The sequence below is a fragment of the Loxodonta africana genome, chromosome 11 (genome assembly GCF_030014295.1).
Source record: "Loxodonta africana isolate mLoxAfr1 chromosome 11, mLoxAfr1.hap2, whole genome shotgun sequence".
Taxonomy (NCBI): domain Eukaryota; kingdom Metazoa; phylum Chordata; class Mammalia; order Proboscidea; family Elephantidae; genus Loxodonta; species Loxodonta africana.
The window spans coordinates 2,000,600-2,018,009 of record NC_087352.1 but is presented as its reverse complement, the minus strand read 5'-3'; the positions used below and the strand labels follow the sequence as shown (position 1 = coordinate 2,018,009).

At 44.3% G+C, this 17,410-nt stretch overlaps 1 long non-coding RNA gene across 2 annotated transcripts in view; it reads right to left on the bottom strand.

Annotated features, from left to right (window-relative positions):
* Positions 1-5,144: 5,144 nt before the first annotated feature.
* Positions 5,145-17,410, bottom strand: part of LOC111748046 (uncharacterized) — a 43,185-nt gene continuing 30,919 nt past the window's right edge. Inside the window, exons 4-5 of one of the 2 annotated variants that reach the window (XR_002783973.2) lie at positions 10,197-10,258; positions 5,145-8,820 (exon numbers count right to left, since the gene is read on the bottom strand). This is a non-coding gene — a long non-coding RNA (uncharacterized LOC111748046). The remainder of the gene's footprint in view (positions 8,821-10,196; positions 10,259-17,410) is intronic. The other variant, XR_002783974.2, reaches the window with a different exon arrangement.

The following is a 17,410-nucleotide window of genomic DNA, read 5'->3' as shown; positions in this document are numbered from 1 at the left end:
ACATAAATTTTCCAAATTCCCCTAGCAAGTAAGATATTTCAAATTAAGCCCCCCAAAAATTTAGCTAGGTGTTGCATTTAAGCAAAAACATCAAAAACAACAGACTGAAACAAGGATGTGAGCAAAGTGCAACATACTTACATATAAAAATAGAGTGGTACAAAAAGACAAACAACCCAATTAAAAATTGGGCAAAGGATATGAACACGCACTTCACTAAAGAAGATATTCAGGCAGCTAACAGGTACATGAGGAAATGCTCTCGATTATTAGCCATTAGAGAAATGCAAATCAAAACTACGATGAGATTCCATCTCACTCCAACAAGGCTGGCATTAATCCAACAAACACAAAATAGTAAATGTTGGAGAGGCTGTGGAGAGATTGGAACTCTTATACACTGCTGGTGGGTATGTAAAATGGTACAACCACTTTGGAAATCAATCCGGTGGTTCCTTAAAAAGCTAGAAAGAACTACCATACTACCCAGAAATCCCACTCCTCGGAATATATCCTAGAGAGATAAGAGCCTTTACACGAACGGATATATGCACACCCATGTTTATTGCAGCACTGTTTACAATAGCAAAAAGCTGGAAGCAACCAAGGTGTCCATCAACGGACGAATGGATAAATTATGGTATATTCACACAAAGGAATACTATGCATCAATAAAGAACAGTGAGGAATCTGTGAAACATTTCATAACATGGAGGAGCCTGGAAGGCATTATGCTGCCAGAAATTCAAGCCGGACTCAGAAGAGAACGTGAAATGAAGACTACCATTGCTGATGTCAGATGGATCTTGGCTGAAAGCAGAGAACGCCAGAAAGATGTTTACCTGTGTTTTATTGACTATGCAAAGGCATTCGACTGTGTGGATCATAACAAATTATGGATAACATTACGAAAAATGAGAATTCTGGAACACTTAATTGTGCTCATGTGAAACCTGTACATAGACCAAGAGACAGTCATTCAAACAGAACAAGGGGATACTGCATGGTTTAAAGTCAGGAAAGGTATGCATCAGGGTTATATCCTCTCACCGTAGTTATTCAGTCTGTATGCTGGGCAAATAATCATAGAAGCTGGGCTACATGAAGAAGAATGGGGCATCAGGACTGGAGGAAGACTCATTAACAACCTATGATATGCAGATGACACAACCTTGCTGGCTGAAAGTGAAGACGACGTGAAGCACTTAATGATGAAGATCAAAGACCACAGCCTTCAGTATGGATTACACCTCAACATAAAGAAAACAAAAATCCTCACAACTGGACCGATAAGCAATATTATGATAAGTGGGGAAATGATTGAAGTTGTAAAGAATTTCATTTTACTTGGATTCACAAGCAACACCCCTGGAACCAGCAGTCAAGAAATCAAACAACGCATTGCATTGGGCAAATCTGCAAAAGACCTCTTTGAAGTGTTAAAATGCAAAGGTGTCACTTTGAGGACCAAGGTGTGACTGACCCAAGCCATGGTATTTTCAGTCACCTCATATGCATGTGAAACCTGGACAATGAATAAGGAAAATCAAAGAATTGATGCCTTTGAATTATGGTGTTGGCAAAGAATATCGAATATACCATGGACTGCCAGAAGAATAAACAAATTTGTCTTAGAAAGGGTACAGCCCAAGTGCTCCTTACAGACAAGGATGGCAAGACTTCATCTCATGTACTTTGGCACTTTGTCAGGCGGGTTCAATCCCTGGAGAAGGACGTCATGCTTGGTCAAGTACAGAATCAGCAAAAAAGAGGAAGACCCTCAAGAAGATGGACTGACACGATCGCTGCAACAATGGGCTCAAGCATGACAAGGATTGTGAGGATGGTGCAGGACAGAGCAGTGTTGCGTTCTGTTGTACACAGGGTCGCTATGAATCACAACAACAACAACATCCAGGCTTCAGCATACCCAGCACCAGAGTAAATAAGAAAGTTGCATGAGGAGATGAAAGAGACCAATGATGTCATCTGCCAACTTTGCATCCAGCTTTGCTGCGCTAGTGCCTTTCTCTCAGCTCGTACTTGTGGCTGCATAGGGCATCCCTTACAGCTAGCTGACGGGAGGGAAAGGCTGATCCTGGTTAATGGATAGGTCAGCTCTGTATAGGGGTGCAAGCTAAAAGTAGGTTTGCTGATGCTTTATAGTCCTACTCAGGTGTGGCTCTGACAGAAACTGGTGAGGTAGAATTTGAGCAATGTGCTTGGGTAACTCATACTGTATGAATCAGGAAATATTCCCAATAATAATATATGTGAATTCATGGGCAACTGTGAAAGGCTTAGCTGGCTGGTCAGGGGCTTGAAAGGAGAAATACTGGAATAGCAAAAACAAGACCTGGGAATAGGCTTGTGGGTGTAAGAATAAATTGTGAGATATTTGTATCAAATGTTAATGCCCACTAGAGAGTATCTGCCATTTAAGAGACAGCAAACAACAACTAGACAGAATGACTTAACCAGTTGGTGTCAGGCAGTCTCGGTCTTCAGCCACCCCAGTACTGGCCCATGACCATATGAATAGAGTAGACATAGTAGCAAGAACGGATACTATGCATGAACCCCGCAAAAAGGGCTCCCACTCACCAATGCCGCTCAGTCTACTGCCACTGCCAAATATCCAGCTTTCCAACAACAGAGACTTTGCTGAGTCCCTAATACGGCATCATTCCTTGAGAACACCAACTAACCATTTGGTAATGAGGTGATTATATTGGATCCCTTCTACCCTGGAAGGGACGACAATTCATCTTGACTGGAATAGACACATTTTCCAAGTATGAGTTTGCCTTTCCTGCCCATAGGACCTTGGCCAGCACCATATTCAAGGCTTTACAGAGGGTTTGATCTACTAATATGGGATCCTGCATAACATCACCTCAAAGCAAAGGAGGTGGCAGTGGGCTCATTACCTTAGGATCCATTGCCCTTTTTACACATTACACATCCCAGAAGCTGCTGGCCTGATAGAACGGCTTTTGGAAGATGGAGCTGAGGTGCCAATTCAGGGATGACACCCTATGAGGATGGGGAAGAAAGCAGTACACCCTGAACAATGACCACTTCATGGTGCAGGGTCCCCAATGGCTAGAATACATGGGAATAAAGGCGTGGAAGTAGGAGTGGCCCTAGTTACCATCATTCCCAGTGACTTCTTCACAAATTTGCACTTCCCCTCCTTGTTACTTCAGGCTCTGTTAATCTAGACATCCTGGTTCTAAAAGGAAAACTCTTCCAACAGGGAACAAAGTAAGAGTACCCTGTCATGTCAGGCTCTTTGTGTCAAGAGATGAGCAGGCAAGGAAAGGAGTTAACGTGCTTCAGTCCCTAATCGTCAGGAGGAGGTAAGGCTGATGTTACACATGGGAGCAGGTGATCCCCCAGAGCATCTGTTGGTACTTCCTGACCCATTTTCAAGGTAAATCAACATATGCAGCCGCCACAGCCTGAGAAAGGCGTGGTGATTACATGATCCTTCAGCCTGGATCCCGCAATGACGACGATCTGGAGAAGAGCTGAAAACTGACTAGTTCAGCAAGAGATTAATGTTTGATGCATTTGAGCCACGGAGACGATGGGTCAGTTGTTACCGGAGCATAACTTAGTCTAAGCTCGTTGATAAATTCCCCACTCGTCGCCTGTACTTCTACTAGGTTGTCTAGGACAGAAAGCCGCACTGTTTGAGTCTCAGATTGCACAAAGTATTTACTGACTGTGAAACTTTCAGCTTTACTAAAACCTCTCTCACAAAGCATCTTTCTTATGCTTGGCACAATCAGCACTCTGTTTTTTTTTGATGATTGGATTAATGAATGAGAGTTGGGAACTCACACACAAACATCTCCCACAGGCAGAACTTCCCAAAAGATTTATTGCTCTCCCAAAGTCTGGTGAAGGGACCAGGGTCAAGGGCAGACTCTAGTCCAAAGTGGTTTTGAAGATAAAGAGGGATCTCTAGTCCCTGGGGCTCCTGGAGTTCTGAGGGAAGTTTCCTGGCTTATGAGTCCTTCTGTCATAGGAGGAAGAAGAATGAAAGTCTCACAATGTAGATCCACAGGCCCAGGATGACAGCTGTAAGGCCCAAGGAAAAGGCCAGGTTGGAATATCTCTCTGCCTTGTGCTCATCTCCACGTTTGTTGGCTTTCTTGGTCTGTGGAAGTGAAGGCAGCTTGGTGGGAGAGCTCTCAGAAATCAGCATGAAGGTGAGGAGAAGGGAAAACCAGCAGGGTCCCTGGGATGAAGCAAGAGGGGCTGATCCAGAAGGAAAGATGGAGATGGAAGAATGGCCTCCTTGAAGAAAACAGAGCAAAGTGAGTGAGGGACAGGGTAGGTTTCCTCTGTGAAAGAGGAAAGGTAGAAAGTTGGATGTACCAAGGTAAAGGCCCACAGGAGGAGAGAAAAGATGGTTGAAGGTTTCCTCTAGGAGAGAGAGGAAGTGTTAATTTCCAGCAAGAAGGGGTGGTGAGACACAAAGGGGCTGGGGGATGGGGATTCAGACAACACCCACTTTGCAAGTGTAAATAATGGCTGCAATTCCGAAGGGCAGGCAGCAGAAGAGAGCCACGAGGGACAGAGTCATGTACTCCGCAAAGGGACGGGTCGGGGGAGTCTCATCAGAGTCACTCTGCGCCATGACCTACGGTGGCCTGAGGGCAACAGACTAAAGAGAAGGACAGACAGGGAAAGGGTCTGAGCACAGCGGCCAGAAGAATGGACGGCAGAGACCTCTACAAATGGAGAGCCAGCTGAACTGACTCCGCTGGTCAGAGGAGCTCCGAAAACTGACACTATCCCACAGCGCGGAGCAGCTTGGCCCTGGCATCACCCCACTCTCTCAATATAACATCCTCACTGACCCCCCCTATAATGCAACTAGGTTGCCTCATTTCCCTCCCTAATTGATTTTCCCTCTTTTTACCTACAGCCTTCCCTGACTGCCCCCCAGTGACACCTTTTCTGTCCTCCGTAACACCTTTTCTGCCCCCTGTGAATCCCATCTCCACCTTAACCTTCCCTGTTCTCCCATAAATCCCTTTGTAATCCCTCCTTTCCCCATGATAACTTCCTCTTATCTCCCTGTAACACCCCATCCCCACTAGTCTTTTTGTCCCCCTGTATAATCTTCCCATATAACCTGTAAGGTGTTCCCTTATAAACTCATTAAGGAACGAGGGCCATTTCTCAAATTCAGGATCAAAGGCGGGAGGTTGTCATGGTGAGTGACGTAATCGGGGTGTGGTCTCTATTCACCAATGCGCTCTTCGCCCTTAATTCCTCCATGTGATTGGCTGCTGGAATATAAAGGGCGGAGTCTCAAGTGTTCAGTGCGGATTTTTCCTTCAAGGAACCGCAGCCTCCTTACCTAGGAAAGCTTCTTCTCGATGTAGAGTTCGAGTTTCAGTCATTTGCATTTATCCACGGTTTGAACTCCTGACTGGTTCAGTGTATAGTGTATATGGGCCTCAGTTACTGGCGGCTATATTCCTGATTGAACCTCATATTGGTTCCATGAGTGCGGAGGGCAGGATTTATGAATTCATTCAACTTATTTGAATTAGGAGCCTGGTGTCTATAAGTCAGAATGGACTACGGCAGTGGGTTTGGGGTTTTTGTTTTGTTTTGTTTTGTTTTGTTTCGTTTTGGTGTTACCCGGACGTGTGCTCAGCCCCGAGTCTAAGTAGTGATCAAAGACAAGGCCGTATCTCTCCTGGAGCTCATGATTCATGGGGCGGGAGGAGGGTGGAGGGTCAGGGATAAGCAGTCAAATAAATGAGGTTGTTTCAGAGTGGACCGAGGGCTGTGAAGGGAATAACTAGAAAGGAGAGGGACCCAGGAGAAGGGGGTGCAGAGAAGCCTCTCTGAGGAGGGGACACCTGAGCTGAGATCTGAAGGATGAACTTCTCCAGAAGGAGCTAGGGGAAAGGAAAGAGCGCCAGGTAGGGGAACAGCTGATACAAAGGCCCTGGGGGTGAGAATGAGTCTTGAGTGTCCCAGGAGCCGAAAAAAGGGGCAGTGTGACCGGAGTGTGGGAAGGCAGGAGGGGAGGGAGTGAGGAGGGCAAGAGCAGGCCAGGCAGGGCTTGGACACCTGAGCCAGGGATTTAGATTTGATCCTAAGAGCCATGGGAACCTGCTGGAGGATATAAGTCAGGGAGAGATGTGACCTGATTTAGATTGTGGAGAAGCTCTGAACTCTCCCTGAGCAGAATGGGGAAGGGGGCGGGGGGAGGTCCCTGATTTGTCATCTAGGAGAGAATTGTGTGGTATTCTGCATTTGTGTGCACACTCATCTCTGTGATAAGGTGATGGCATGTATCTTCGCCCAAAGCCTCCATAAGGCAGAAGCTGGACCTGCAGATTGAGCAGGGCAGGTGTCACGGAGGTCCCCCAACTTCCAGCCTTTACAGTAGCATTATCTGAGGTGACACGACTGACCATTTGGTGGCCGTCTGCAGTGGTTAAGAGCTCTGCTGCTAACCAGAAGGTCAGGAGTTGGAACCCACCAACTGCTCTTGGAAACCCTATGGGGCAGTTCTACTCTGTCCTGTAGGGTGCTATGAGTCGGAATCGACTCCATGGCAACGGGTTTGGATTTTCTTGGTGCTAAGCTGAGGCCTTCTTCTGTCCTGGCCCAGCCAACCTGAGTCTGTGTCTGGTATCCCCTTCAGGAAAGGCAAGATCTTCTCAATCTTTGTCCCGTGGTCTTAGAGTCACCAGGACACGCTCCTTCTCCTGCCCTACAAGACCTTGCTTCACCAGGCCCCTGCAGACCCCATAAACCTCAGTTTCACCCTTTCTCCCTGCCTCACCTTACTTCGACCCTGTCCTCCCAGAAGCAGCACCTTGCTGTGCCATGTTGGACCTAGAGGCAAAAGGAGAAATGTGTACCCTTGTACATGCTTTAAAAATCCAGAATATTGAAGTAGTTGAAAATATATGGAAAAAATGAGAAATAGTGAAACTCACAACAATATTTTCAGTTTAAATGTTTCCTTTAAACTCAAAATGGAATTTATCATAATTTTACTTTGCTTACTTCGGTGAAGGAAAACTCATCAATAATATTTTCAAAATCTATTTTTTTGCTTGTCTTATTTTCACTTGAGAGAATGGGCACATTTGGCAATTTCTCTTGACTACATGACAAACAACTTTTAATTATCTTCAGCTTACAGAAACTTCTTTTACAGGACATCACTGTGACTGATAATTACTTTAAAAAAATTCTGAAGGCCACTCCCAAATTTGAATAATATTGCACTAAGCAGAATCTGTGAATCAGATTTAGAAGATCCAAACATGATTCTTACTTTATATTACAAATTACTGATGTTACTCACTGCTTAAAACTATTCAGATAAAGTTTCCATGGGACTGAAGCCAACTCTTCAGACAGAGATTAGACTAGACAATAAGACATAAAATGATGCTGGTGAGGTGTGTGCTTCTTAGCGCGAGTAGACACGTGAGACTGTGGGCGGCCCTGTCCGGAGGCGAGATGAGAAGGCAGAGGGGGACAGGAGCTGGTTGAACGGACATGGGAAATAGAGGCTGGAGAGGAGGAGAGTGCTGTCACATTACAGGGAGAGTAACTAGGGTCACATAACCATGTGTGAATAAGTTTTTGTATGAGAAACTGACGTGAATTGTAAACTTCCACTTAAAGCACAATAATAAAAGAAAAAGTTTCCACGGGACTTAAAAAAAAAAAATTGGGACTTAAAGCGTCGGAATATTTAAAAGCCAACTTTGTTGTTATTGTTGTTGCTAGTTCCCGTGGAATTGGCTTTGACTCAGTGACCTTGTGTATAACAAGGAAACACTGCCCAGTCCTGCGCCATCCTCACAATCATTAGTGTGTTCGAGCGCATTGTTGCAGCCGCCACGTGATCCGTCTCAAGTGGATCCCCATTTTCGCTGACCCTCCACTTTGCCAAACACGATGTCCTTCTCTAGCAATTGGTCGTTGTGATTACATGTCCAAAGCAAGCAAGAGAAATCTTGCCATCCTTGCTTCTTTTTTTGCTTCTAAGGAACATTCTGGCTGTACTTCCTTTAAGGGTGATTTGTTCATTCCTCTAGCAGACCATGGTATGTATATTCAATATTCTCTGCCAACACCACAATTCGAATGTGTCAGTTCTCCTCCAATCTTCCTTTGTCCAGGTTTCACATGCTTATGAGGCGATTGAAAAGACCATGGCTTGGGTCAGGTACACCTTAGTCATAAAAGTCACACCTTTGCTTTTTAAAACTTTAAAGAGGTCTTTTGCAGCACATTTGCCCAATGCAATAGTCATTTGATTTCTTCTCTGCTGCCAACTAAGTGGCTTCTTTTTGTAAATCAGATATATTCAGGAAAAATAACATTTCTATGGTTAAAAATCTTAAGAGACTTTGTTTAATTTTCCTTATCTCCATTTCAACGTGAAATTAAGATGTCCTTAATTTATGTTTGATATGCACTTTTCCTACAACAATTGATACTCTTATCTAGTAATTACTACATTTCCAATTTCTTTTCTTTTCCTTTATTTTCAGATCTGGGAAGTATATTCATCTCTCTTACTAAAGTTTAAAGGGCACTCACTGCCAGTGAAGGCTCAGAATGAAGTGAGGAACATATTCTAGAAAACTGACGGATGGAAGATCCTTGTCACATGGTGGCAGAAAGCTTAAAAATTGTCTCCTGCAGTTACATGGAAAGCAGAACTTGTAAGTGAAGTTGTTACATGGCTAAGGAGATTTCCAAGAAAAGTATTAAAGGCACCACCTGGTTTCTTCTTTTTTCTTATAGTAAAATCTGAGAAAAGAAAGACAAATTAAGGGAAGAACAGTTAATCATAAAGTAACCATGACTTGACCTGAGTTTGAAAATTCTCAACCTCTCAGATGGCAAAAGATGCTAAAATTCAGAAATGGCTGCTGAAAGCATGGCATAGAGAAAAACCTGAATGGGTAACTGTATAAACTTTTGCTAAAACCTCAGAAAGATCAAATGTCACATGAAGGACCTTTTCAAGATGTATGCCTCACAGATCCCCTCAATAAAACTATGGGACCTCTAGGAAGCTTAGGGGTGTTTGCCTCAGCCATCCCAGCTGGACCCAAAGATGGAGAAGGGGTGATATTTAAAATATTTGTGGGTATGGATTTTGTCTAATGGAGTGAACAACACTAACAAAGTTTTTTAGGAGATTATTTCAGTAAAAGCATTGCCAGCTTGAGCTAAATGGGACACCAAACCCAAAAACCAAACCCTTTGCCACTGAGTCGATTCTGACTCATAGCGACCCTAGAGGACAGAGTAGACTGTCCCACGGGGTTTTCAAGGACCAGCTAATGGATTCGAACTGCCAACCTTTTGGTTAGCAGCCGAGCTTCTAATCACTGTGCCACCAGGGCTCCAAATGGGACACAAGAGTACAAAATGAAAGAAGGCTGTTGGACCCCAAAATTCTAATGGCAGGAAGTAGGCTGATGAAACTACTCAGCTCCAAACATTGCTATTTCTATGAAAAAAAAGGATGATTCAGAGGACAGACCCAAAAATCCAGATGGTAGAGCCTAAAGCCAGGGAGGAGTATTCCTAGGCCTGGAATCGATTTATATGATGAAAAACTGGACTCTGAGCTGATGCTATAATGGGATGAGACTCTGGGGGAACTTGGACAGAGTAAATGTATTTTTATGTGGGAAGGATGTGAATCACTGGGGGCCAGAAGGCAGACTGTGGCAGACAGACCCTAGGGTGACCCTTAATGATATCCACCTCCTGGTGTTTCTCTTTGTGTAATACACTCCCCTGGAATGTAGGAAGGACCCGTGACTTGCTTCCAATCAGTAGAATATAACAAACATGATGGGTTGTCACTCTCATGATTATGTTATGTTATATGACAAAGGTGATAGAATGACACTCCCATGGTTATGTTACAATATTTTACAGTTATATAACTTTGAATCGTCACTCTCCTGCTGGCCTTGAAGAAGCAAGCTTCTATGTTGTGACCTGTCTATGGAGAAGGCAACATGGCAGGGAAATGCAAGCTGCCTGTAGGAGTCGAAAGCCTCAGTCCTACAACTACAAGGAAATGAACGTAACAAAAATCTGAGTGAGTGAGTTGGAAGTGGTCCCTTCCCAAACAAACCACCAGATGAGAATGCAGTCCAGCTGACCCCTTGATTGAAACCTGATGAGACCCTGGAGAACCCAGATAAGCTGTGTCCAGACTCTTGACCTACGGAAAGTATGAGATAATAAATATGTTACTTTAAGCTACTCAGTTGGTGGTGGTATGTTACACAGCGATAGATAACTAAGACACCTGGAAATACACAAACTGCCAAAGCTCACTCAAGAAGAAATAGATCAACTAAGTAAGCCTGTATTTATTGAAGAAAATGAATTTTTTTATTTTACTTTAGATGAGGGTTTACAGAGCAAATTAGTTTCTCATTAAACAATTAATACTCATATCGTTTTGTGACATTCATGCCAACCCCACGACATGTCAACACTCTCCCTTTTTCGACCTTGGGTTCCCTGTTACCAGTTTTCCTGTCCCCTCCTGCCTTCTTGCCCCTGAGCTGGCATGTCCATTTATTCTCGGGTTTTTTTGTTTTTGTTTTCTGGGCCTGTCTAATCTTTGGCTGAAGGGTGAGCCTCAGGAGTGACTTCAGTACTGAGTTAAAAGGGAGTCTGGGGTCATACTCTTGGGGTTTCTCTAGTCTCTGTCAGACAGTAAATTTGGTCTTTTTTTGTGAGTTAGAATTCTATTCTACATTTTTCTCTAGCTCTGTCCAGGACCCTCTATCGTGATCTCTGTCAGAGCAGTCTGTGGTGATGGTCGGGCACCATCTAGTTGTGCTGGGTGCAGTCTGGTGGACGCTGTGGTAATCGTGGTCATTAGTCCTCTGGACTAATCTTTCCCTTGTGTCTTTGGTTTTCTTCATTTTATTTGCTCCAGATGGGGTAGGACCAATAGAGTATCTTAGATAGCCAGTCACTAAAGAAAATGAATTTTCAGTTAAAAACCTTGCCACGAAGGAAACTCTAGGCACAGTTGGATTCACTGCTGAATTCTACCAAATATTTAAAGAAGAAATAATACCAAATCTACATAAACTCAGGAAACTGAAAAGAAGGGAATATCTTTCAATTCATTTTATGAGGCCAGCATTATGCCTATAATAAAACCAGACAAAGATAACGCAGGAAAAGCAAACCACAAATAACCAAGTAAAAAATTTGAACAAAATTTTAGAAAACTGAATTCAACAATATGTAAAAAGGATAATACATCATTTCTAAGTGGGGTTTATCCAAGGAATGCAAGGCTGCTTCAGCATTTGAAAATCAATCAGTGTAATTGAGCGCATTATCACACTAAAAACGAAAAATCGTGTGTTCATCCCAATAGATGCAGAAGAAGCATTTGACGAGATACAATATAAATTCCTGATATAAACTCAGCAAACTTTCTCAATCTGATAAAGTATATCTACAAAAACCATGCGCCTAACATACTTAACGGTAAAAGACTGAACACTTTCCCTCTAAAATCAAGAACAAGACAATGATCACCGTTCTCAGCACTTATGTTTAACATTGCACTGGTTGTTCATCCAGGCAATAAGGCAAGAAAAAGAAATAAAAGCATCCAGATGAGAAATAAAGAAGTAAAACAGTTTTTATTTGCAAACATTATGTCTCTGTAAAAAAAGTCAATGGAATTTACAAAAAACTACTAGAACTAATAAGTGAGTTTAGCACAGTACAGGATATAATATCAATATACAAAAATCAATTTATTTCTAGCAAAGACTAGTCAGACATTGAAAATTGAAGGATGCCATTTATGTAGCATTGCAAATATGAAATACATAGGGAGAAAACTGATGAAAGATATGCAAGACCTATACATCAAGAGGCAAGACGGCAGAGGCAAGAGGCAAGGATGGCGAGACTACATTTCACATACTTTGGACAGGTTGTCCGGAGGGATCCGTACCTGGAGAAGGACATTATGCTTGGTAAAATACAGGGTCAGTGAAAAAGAGGAAGACCCTCAATGAGATGGATTGACACAGTGGCTGCAACAATGGGCTCAAGCATAACAACAATTGTGAGGATGGTGCAGCACCGGGCAGTGTTTTGTTCTGTTGTACACAGAGTCGCTATGAATCGAATTGACTCTTCAGCACCTAACAACATCCATACAATGGATACATACAATAAAAATGAATGAACTATGGATACATACAACGACATGGATGATTCTCAAAATAAGTATGCCGAGAGAAATAAACCAGATGAAAGACTACATACTGTATGACGCCATTTATATAAAATTCTAGAAAATGAAAACTAATCTATAGTTACACAAAGCAGGTCAATGGTTGCCTGGAGATGGGTGGGGTGGGTAGGGGAGCAGGACTTGAGTAGCACTAGGAAAGGATTACAAAGGGGCTTGTGAAACTTTTAGGGGTAATGAATGTATTCCTTATCTTAGTTTTGGCAATGGCTTCACCTGTGTACACATACGTCAAAACTTATCAAATTATACACTTTAAATATGCAAAGTGTTTAAAACCAAAGCAAACCCACTGCCGCTGAATCCATTCCAGCTCATGGCAACCCTATGGGACAGAGGAGAGCTGCCCCATAGGGTTTCCAAGGCTGTGACCTTTACAGAAGCAGACTGCCACCTCCTTCTCCCACAGAACGGCTGGTGAGTTTGAACCACTGACCTTTTGGTTGGTGGCCAAGCGCTATAACCACTGCACCAAATTGGCAAAGGCCACAAATCAAGCTTTTTTTCTCCAGAGAGCCAGCAGTTCAACATTTACCAACACACCACTGACTGAAACCATATGAATTTGCCATGTTTATAGCACAAAAGTGATTAAATATGAACACTTCAACCAAATATTAATATTGTTACTGAGACTCATCTTCCTCTTCCGCAAAGCAGGGCCACTTTCAGTTCTAAGTTAGAGAGCGGACACGAGGCGATGGTTCTTACAATGACAGCACACAGCTACCTGCGGCTCACTCAGCGCCAGGTGCTTTCTAAGCACGTTCCACTTACCTGAGTGCTCACAACCACCCTGCAAGTGGTGACAATGCCTGGCGGGCCTTTAGAGACATGCCAAGCCTGGAGTGACTGCTATGACAATAACGCGGGTGATGCCTGCTCATCCCGTCTCCACACTGTAACCTCCCCCGCACCACCCATGGTGTGCTTCATCCTCTCTGTGCTGCTTGCACACCATCCTTATGGGATGCCCTTGTTTGCACCTTCTCTCAGCTAGAAACTCCTTCTGATGTCTGCTCAGACCTGTACTTCCTAAGAAGGAGAGAAGAGAGAACGGACCCCGTGATGGTTAAGGTTGTGCGTCAGCTTGGTTGAGCCATGATTCTCAGTGGTTTGGCAGTCATATGATGCAATCACTTCCATGATGAGATTTGATATAATGAGATCACCTCCATGATGGGATCTGCTGTGAGTAGCCAGTCAGTTGAAAGGGAGTTTCCTTGGGAGTGTGGCCTGCATTGAATATAAGTGAACATTCTGGCAAGGCTTGTGGGCCTTTCCCCGTTCTGGATCCTGCAGCTGTCTCCCTTTCATCTGACCTCCGGTTCTTGAGGCTTGAGCTAGCAGCTTACCTGTGGTCTTGCCTGCTGATCTTGGTATTCAATGATCTCAGCCTGTGAACAAGAGCCCTGCTCTCTGACCTGCCAATCTTGGGTTGGCCAGCCCCTGCTGCTACATGAATCAGGAGATACTTCTATCCTGAGCCATGGACTTGGGATGTTCCAGCCTCTACAACTGCGTGAGCCATTTTCTTGATATAAATCTTTCTCTCTCTCTCTCTCTCTCTTCCTCTCCCTCTCTGTCTATATAAATGCTTTACTGGTTTTGCTTTAGGGAACCTGGCCTAAGACAGCCCCCTTCCATGTCCTGCCTTCTGCCTCTTCCCAGGTATTACATGCTTCACTTCCAGTCTGATCCTCTTTGTGGTTATAACTTCCAGGGTCCAGGGACCCAACAGGCTGAGTCCTTCATGCTACCCTTGCCTGCTATGGGACCTTGTAGCAAATACATTATATATCATCTCTCCAGGATTGGTCTGGGGTAGGGAGAGACAAGGAGAAAGAAGTGATAGACCAACCTGGAAAATCTACAGAAATGGACCTATAGACAGTCTGGAGCCATCTAGACCTGGATTTGCACCTCGGTTCTGCCACCTTCTCACTGTGTGACTTTGAGCAAATAGCTTCATGACTATCAGTCTCCATTATTCCATCTACAGAATGGTGTTATGGATTGAATTGTGTCCCCCAAAAATACATGTATTGACTTGGCTAGGCCGTGATTCCCAGTATTATGTGATTGTCCATCATTTTGTCACCTGATGTGATTTTCCTGTGTGTTATAAATCCAATCTCTACGATGTTGATGAGATGGGATTAGTGGCAGTTATATTAATGAGGTAGGACTCAATCTACAAGATTAGATTGTGTCTTAAGCCAATTTCTTTTGAAAGATAAAGGAGAGAAGCAACCAGAGAGACTTGCGGACCTCATACCACCAAGAAAGTAGAGCCAGGAGCACATGTCCCTTAGACCTGGGGTTCCTGCGCTGAGAAGCTTTTAGAGCAGAGGAAGATTGACAACAAGGACCTCCCCCCAAAGCTTTCTCTGCCCCTAGAAAGAGAAAGCCTTCCCCTGGAGCTGGCACCCTGAATTTGGACTTCTAGCCTCCTAGACTGTGAGAGAATAAATTTCTCTTTGTTGAAGCCATCCACTTGTGGTATTTCTGTTACAGCAGCACTACATAAGTGAGACACACAGTGACATATTTTTTGGATTTGTCTTGCACTGACCAGTTGACCCTATCAGCCCTGTCCACCCAAAACCTCCTGAACTGCATCTCCACAAGCCAAAGGAGCTCCTTCCCCTCACTCTCATTCCTAAGATAATGCCAATCAATATGTAGCCCCACACGGCCCGTCCCACTTGTACTTCTGAAAATGCAATGATTGCTTGGTGGTGGCACTGTGGCTGCCCGTTGGCTGAAGAGTGAGTGGTACCAGATGACCCAGCCCCACACAGACCACGGATGATAGCACTAGGGTTGATACCTGGACCAGCCTGGGTTGTGGCTCACCAGGCAATGGCAAGTTCCTGCACAGGCAGGTCGACATCAAGGTCTAGAAGAGAACCCTAGCCTTTGGGAGGAAGCAGGGGAGCTTAGGGAAGCATGGGTGCTAGGAGAGCTGGAGGTTTCCCTTGTCATTCCAGGGTTACTTAGTGGGTTGACTATTTACCTATTGTCTATTGGATTCCCCCCTTCCCACGTTGCTCAGTGATGCTGGAGCTGAACTGTAAACTACATTTCCCTGTTGCTCTTGCTTTCTGCCTTTCAATTAGGTTCTGCTAATGAGTGGCACCTGTGGGAGACTGGAAGGTGGGAGGAAGGGAGAAGGGATTATATTGTAGCTTCCAGCTCAGATTTGCATCTCTCCAGGAGCTCTGGCTCTGGCCCCCAGCTTCTTTCAGCACTCAGCAACAGCATTACTGTAACCTGTTAAAGCAAGAGCTGCCAGCTACTAGAAGCTGAAAAGGTGGCACAGCGGTTAAGCTCTCAGCTGCTACTCAAAAGGTTGGCAGTTGGAATCCACCAGCTGCTCTGTGGGAGAAAGATGTGGCAGTCTGCTTCCGTAAAGATTACAGCCTTGGAAACCCTATGGGGCAGTTGTTTACTGGCCAGCGGCTATGAGTCAGAATCATCTACAGGAACACAACAGGAGCTGAAAAAGCCAAAGAGGCTCCTCCCCCAGAGCCACGCCCTTCATTCCGACTTCTAGCCTCCTGGGCTGTGAGAAAATAAATCTCTGTTCTTTAAAGCCACCCGCTTGTGGTATTTTTTGTTATGGCAGCAGGGGCAGATTGCTTGCTTATTAAGCAAGGTATACACAGGCTCACTTTTGTGTACTTACTAATCTGTGTGAACAATTTCACCTGATGTGGTGAAAAACAGGTGAAAGTGTTCACACAAATTAGTAAATACACACAAGTAAGCCTGGGTGTACCTTGCTTACTGGGAACTCCATCCCTGTCAGGGATTATAAATTTGAAAAGGTTTTGTTCTGTAGGAAGGTGCTGTAGGGTTAGGAGAGAGACAGGAGCGGCCATACCTTACAAACAGAATCTTTGATGGGGTGAAAAAGTGTGAAAGTGTTCCCTACAGATTTGTAAATACAATAAATGCAAGTAAGCCTGTGCATAATTGGTTTATTGATTATTCTACCCCAGTTCAGCAATGGAGCCCCAGTGGCGCAGTGGTTAAGCATTCAGCTGCTTTCCAAAAGGTGGGCAGTTTGAATCCACCAGCCGCTCCTTGGAAACCCTGTGGAGCAGTTCTACTCTGTCCCATAGGGTCGCTGTGAGTCAGAATCAACGGCAACAGGTTTTGGGTTTTTTTGTGTGTGCAGCAATTTGTAACTACAACACTCAGCATCCCCCTTTTTGCTCTTTCTGGTTTCCAGTGCTTGTGTAGTCAATTCCCTGTTTTAAAATCTCTGTTGGAAATACTTTTATCAGTTGATGAGTCAGAATTGACCCATCAGCAACAGGTTTGGTTTTGGTTTTCCTAACTGGACCCTGACTGATTAAAAAGACACCCCCACCACTAGCTTAAGAAAGGGAGACTCCTTGTAAGACCACAAGAGCCATCTGAGGAGCAGCATCTAAGGGAAGGGTGTTCAGTACAGCAGGCGTGTCAGTCCTCGGAGTTCCTGGGCTTGTAGCTGCTTCTGCTGTGTCTGTCTGTTCACTTGGCGTCTTCCCTGTGGGTGTGTCTGTGTCTATCCTGCTCTTTTTATAACTTACAAGGGTTTAGGTTTAGGAACCACCCTACTTGCATATGACCTCATTAACATGACAAAAGAAAACTCCTACTTCCAAACAGTGTTACTGTTGTGGATTGAAATGTGTCCCCTCAAAATATGTGTCAACTTGGTTAGGCCATGATTCCCAGTATTGTGTGGTTCTCCTCCATTTTGTGATTGATGTAATTTTTCTATGTGTTGTAAATCCTAATCTCTGCCTGTGGTTAATGAGGCAAGGTTAGCTTATGTTAAAGATGATCAGGGTGGAATTCAGGTCACACCCCTGATCCAATGTAAAGGGAGTTTCCCTGGGGTGTGGCCTGCACCACCTTTTATCTTACGAGGGACCAAAGGGAAGTGAGCAGAGAGGGGGACCTCATACCATCAAGAAAGCAGCACCAGGAGCAGAGCACATCCTTCGGACCTGGGATCCCTGTGCTCAGAAGCTCCTAGACCAGCAGAAGACTGATGACAAGGACCTTCCTCCAGAGCCG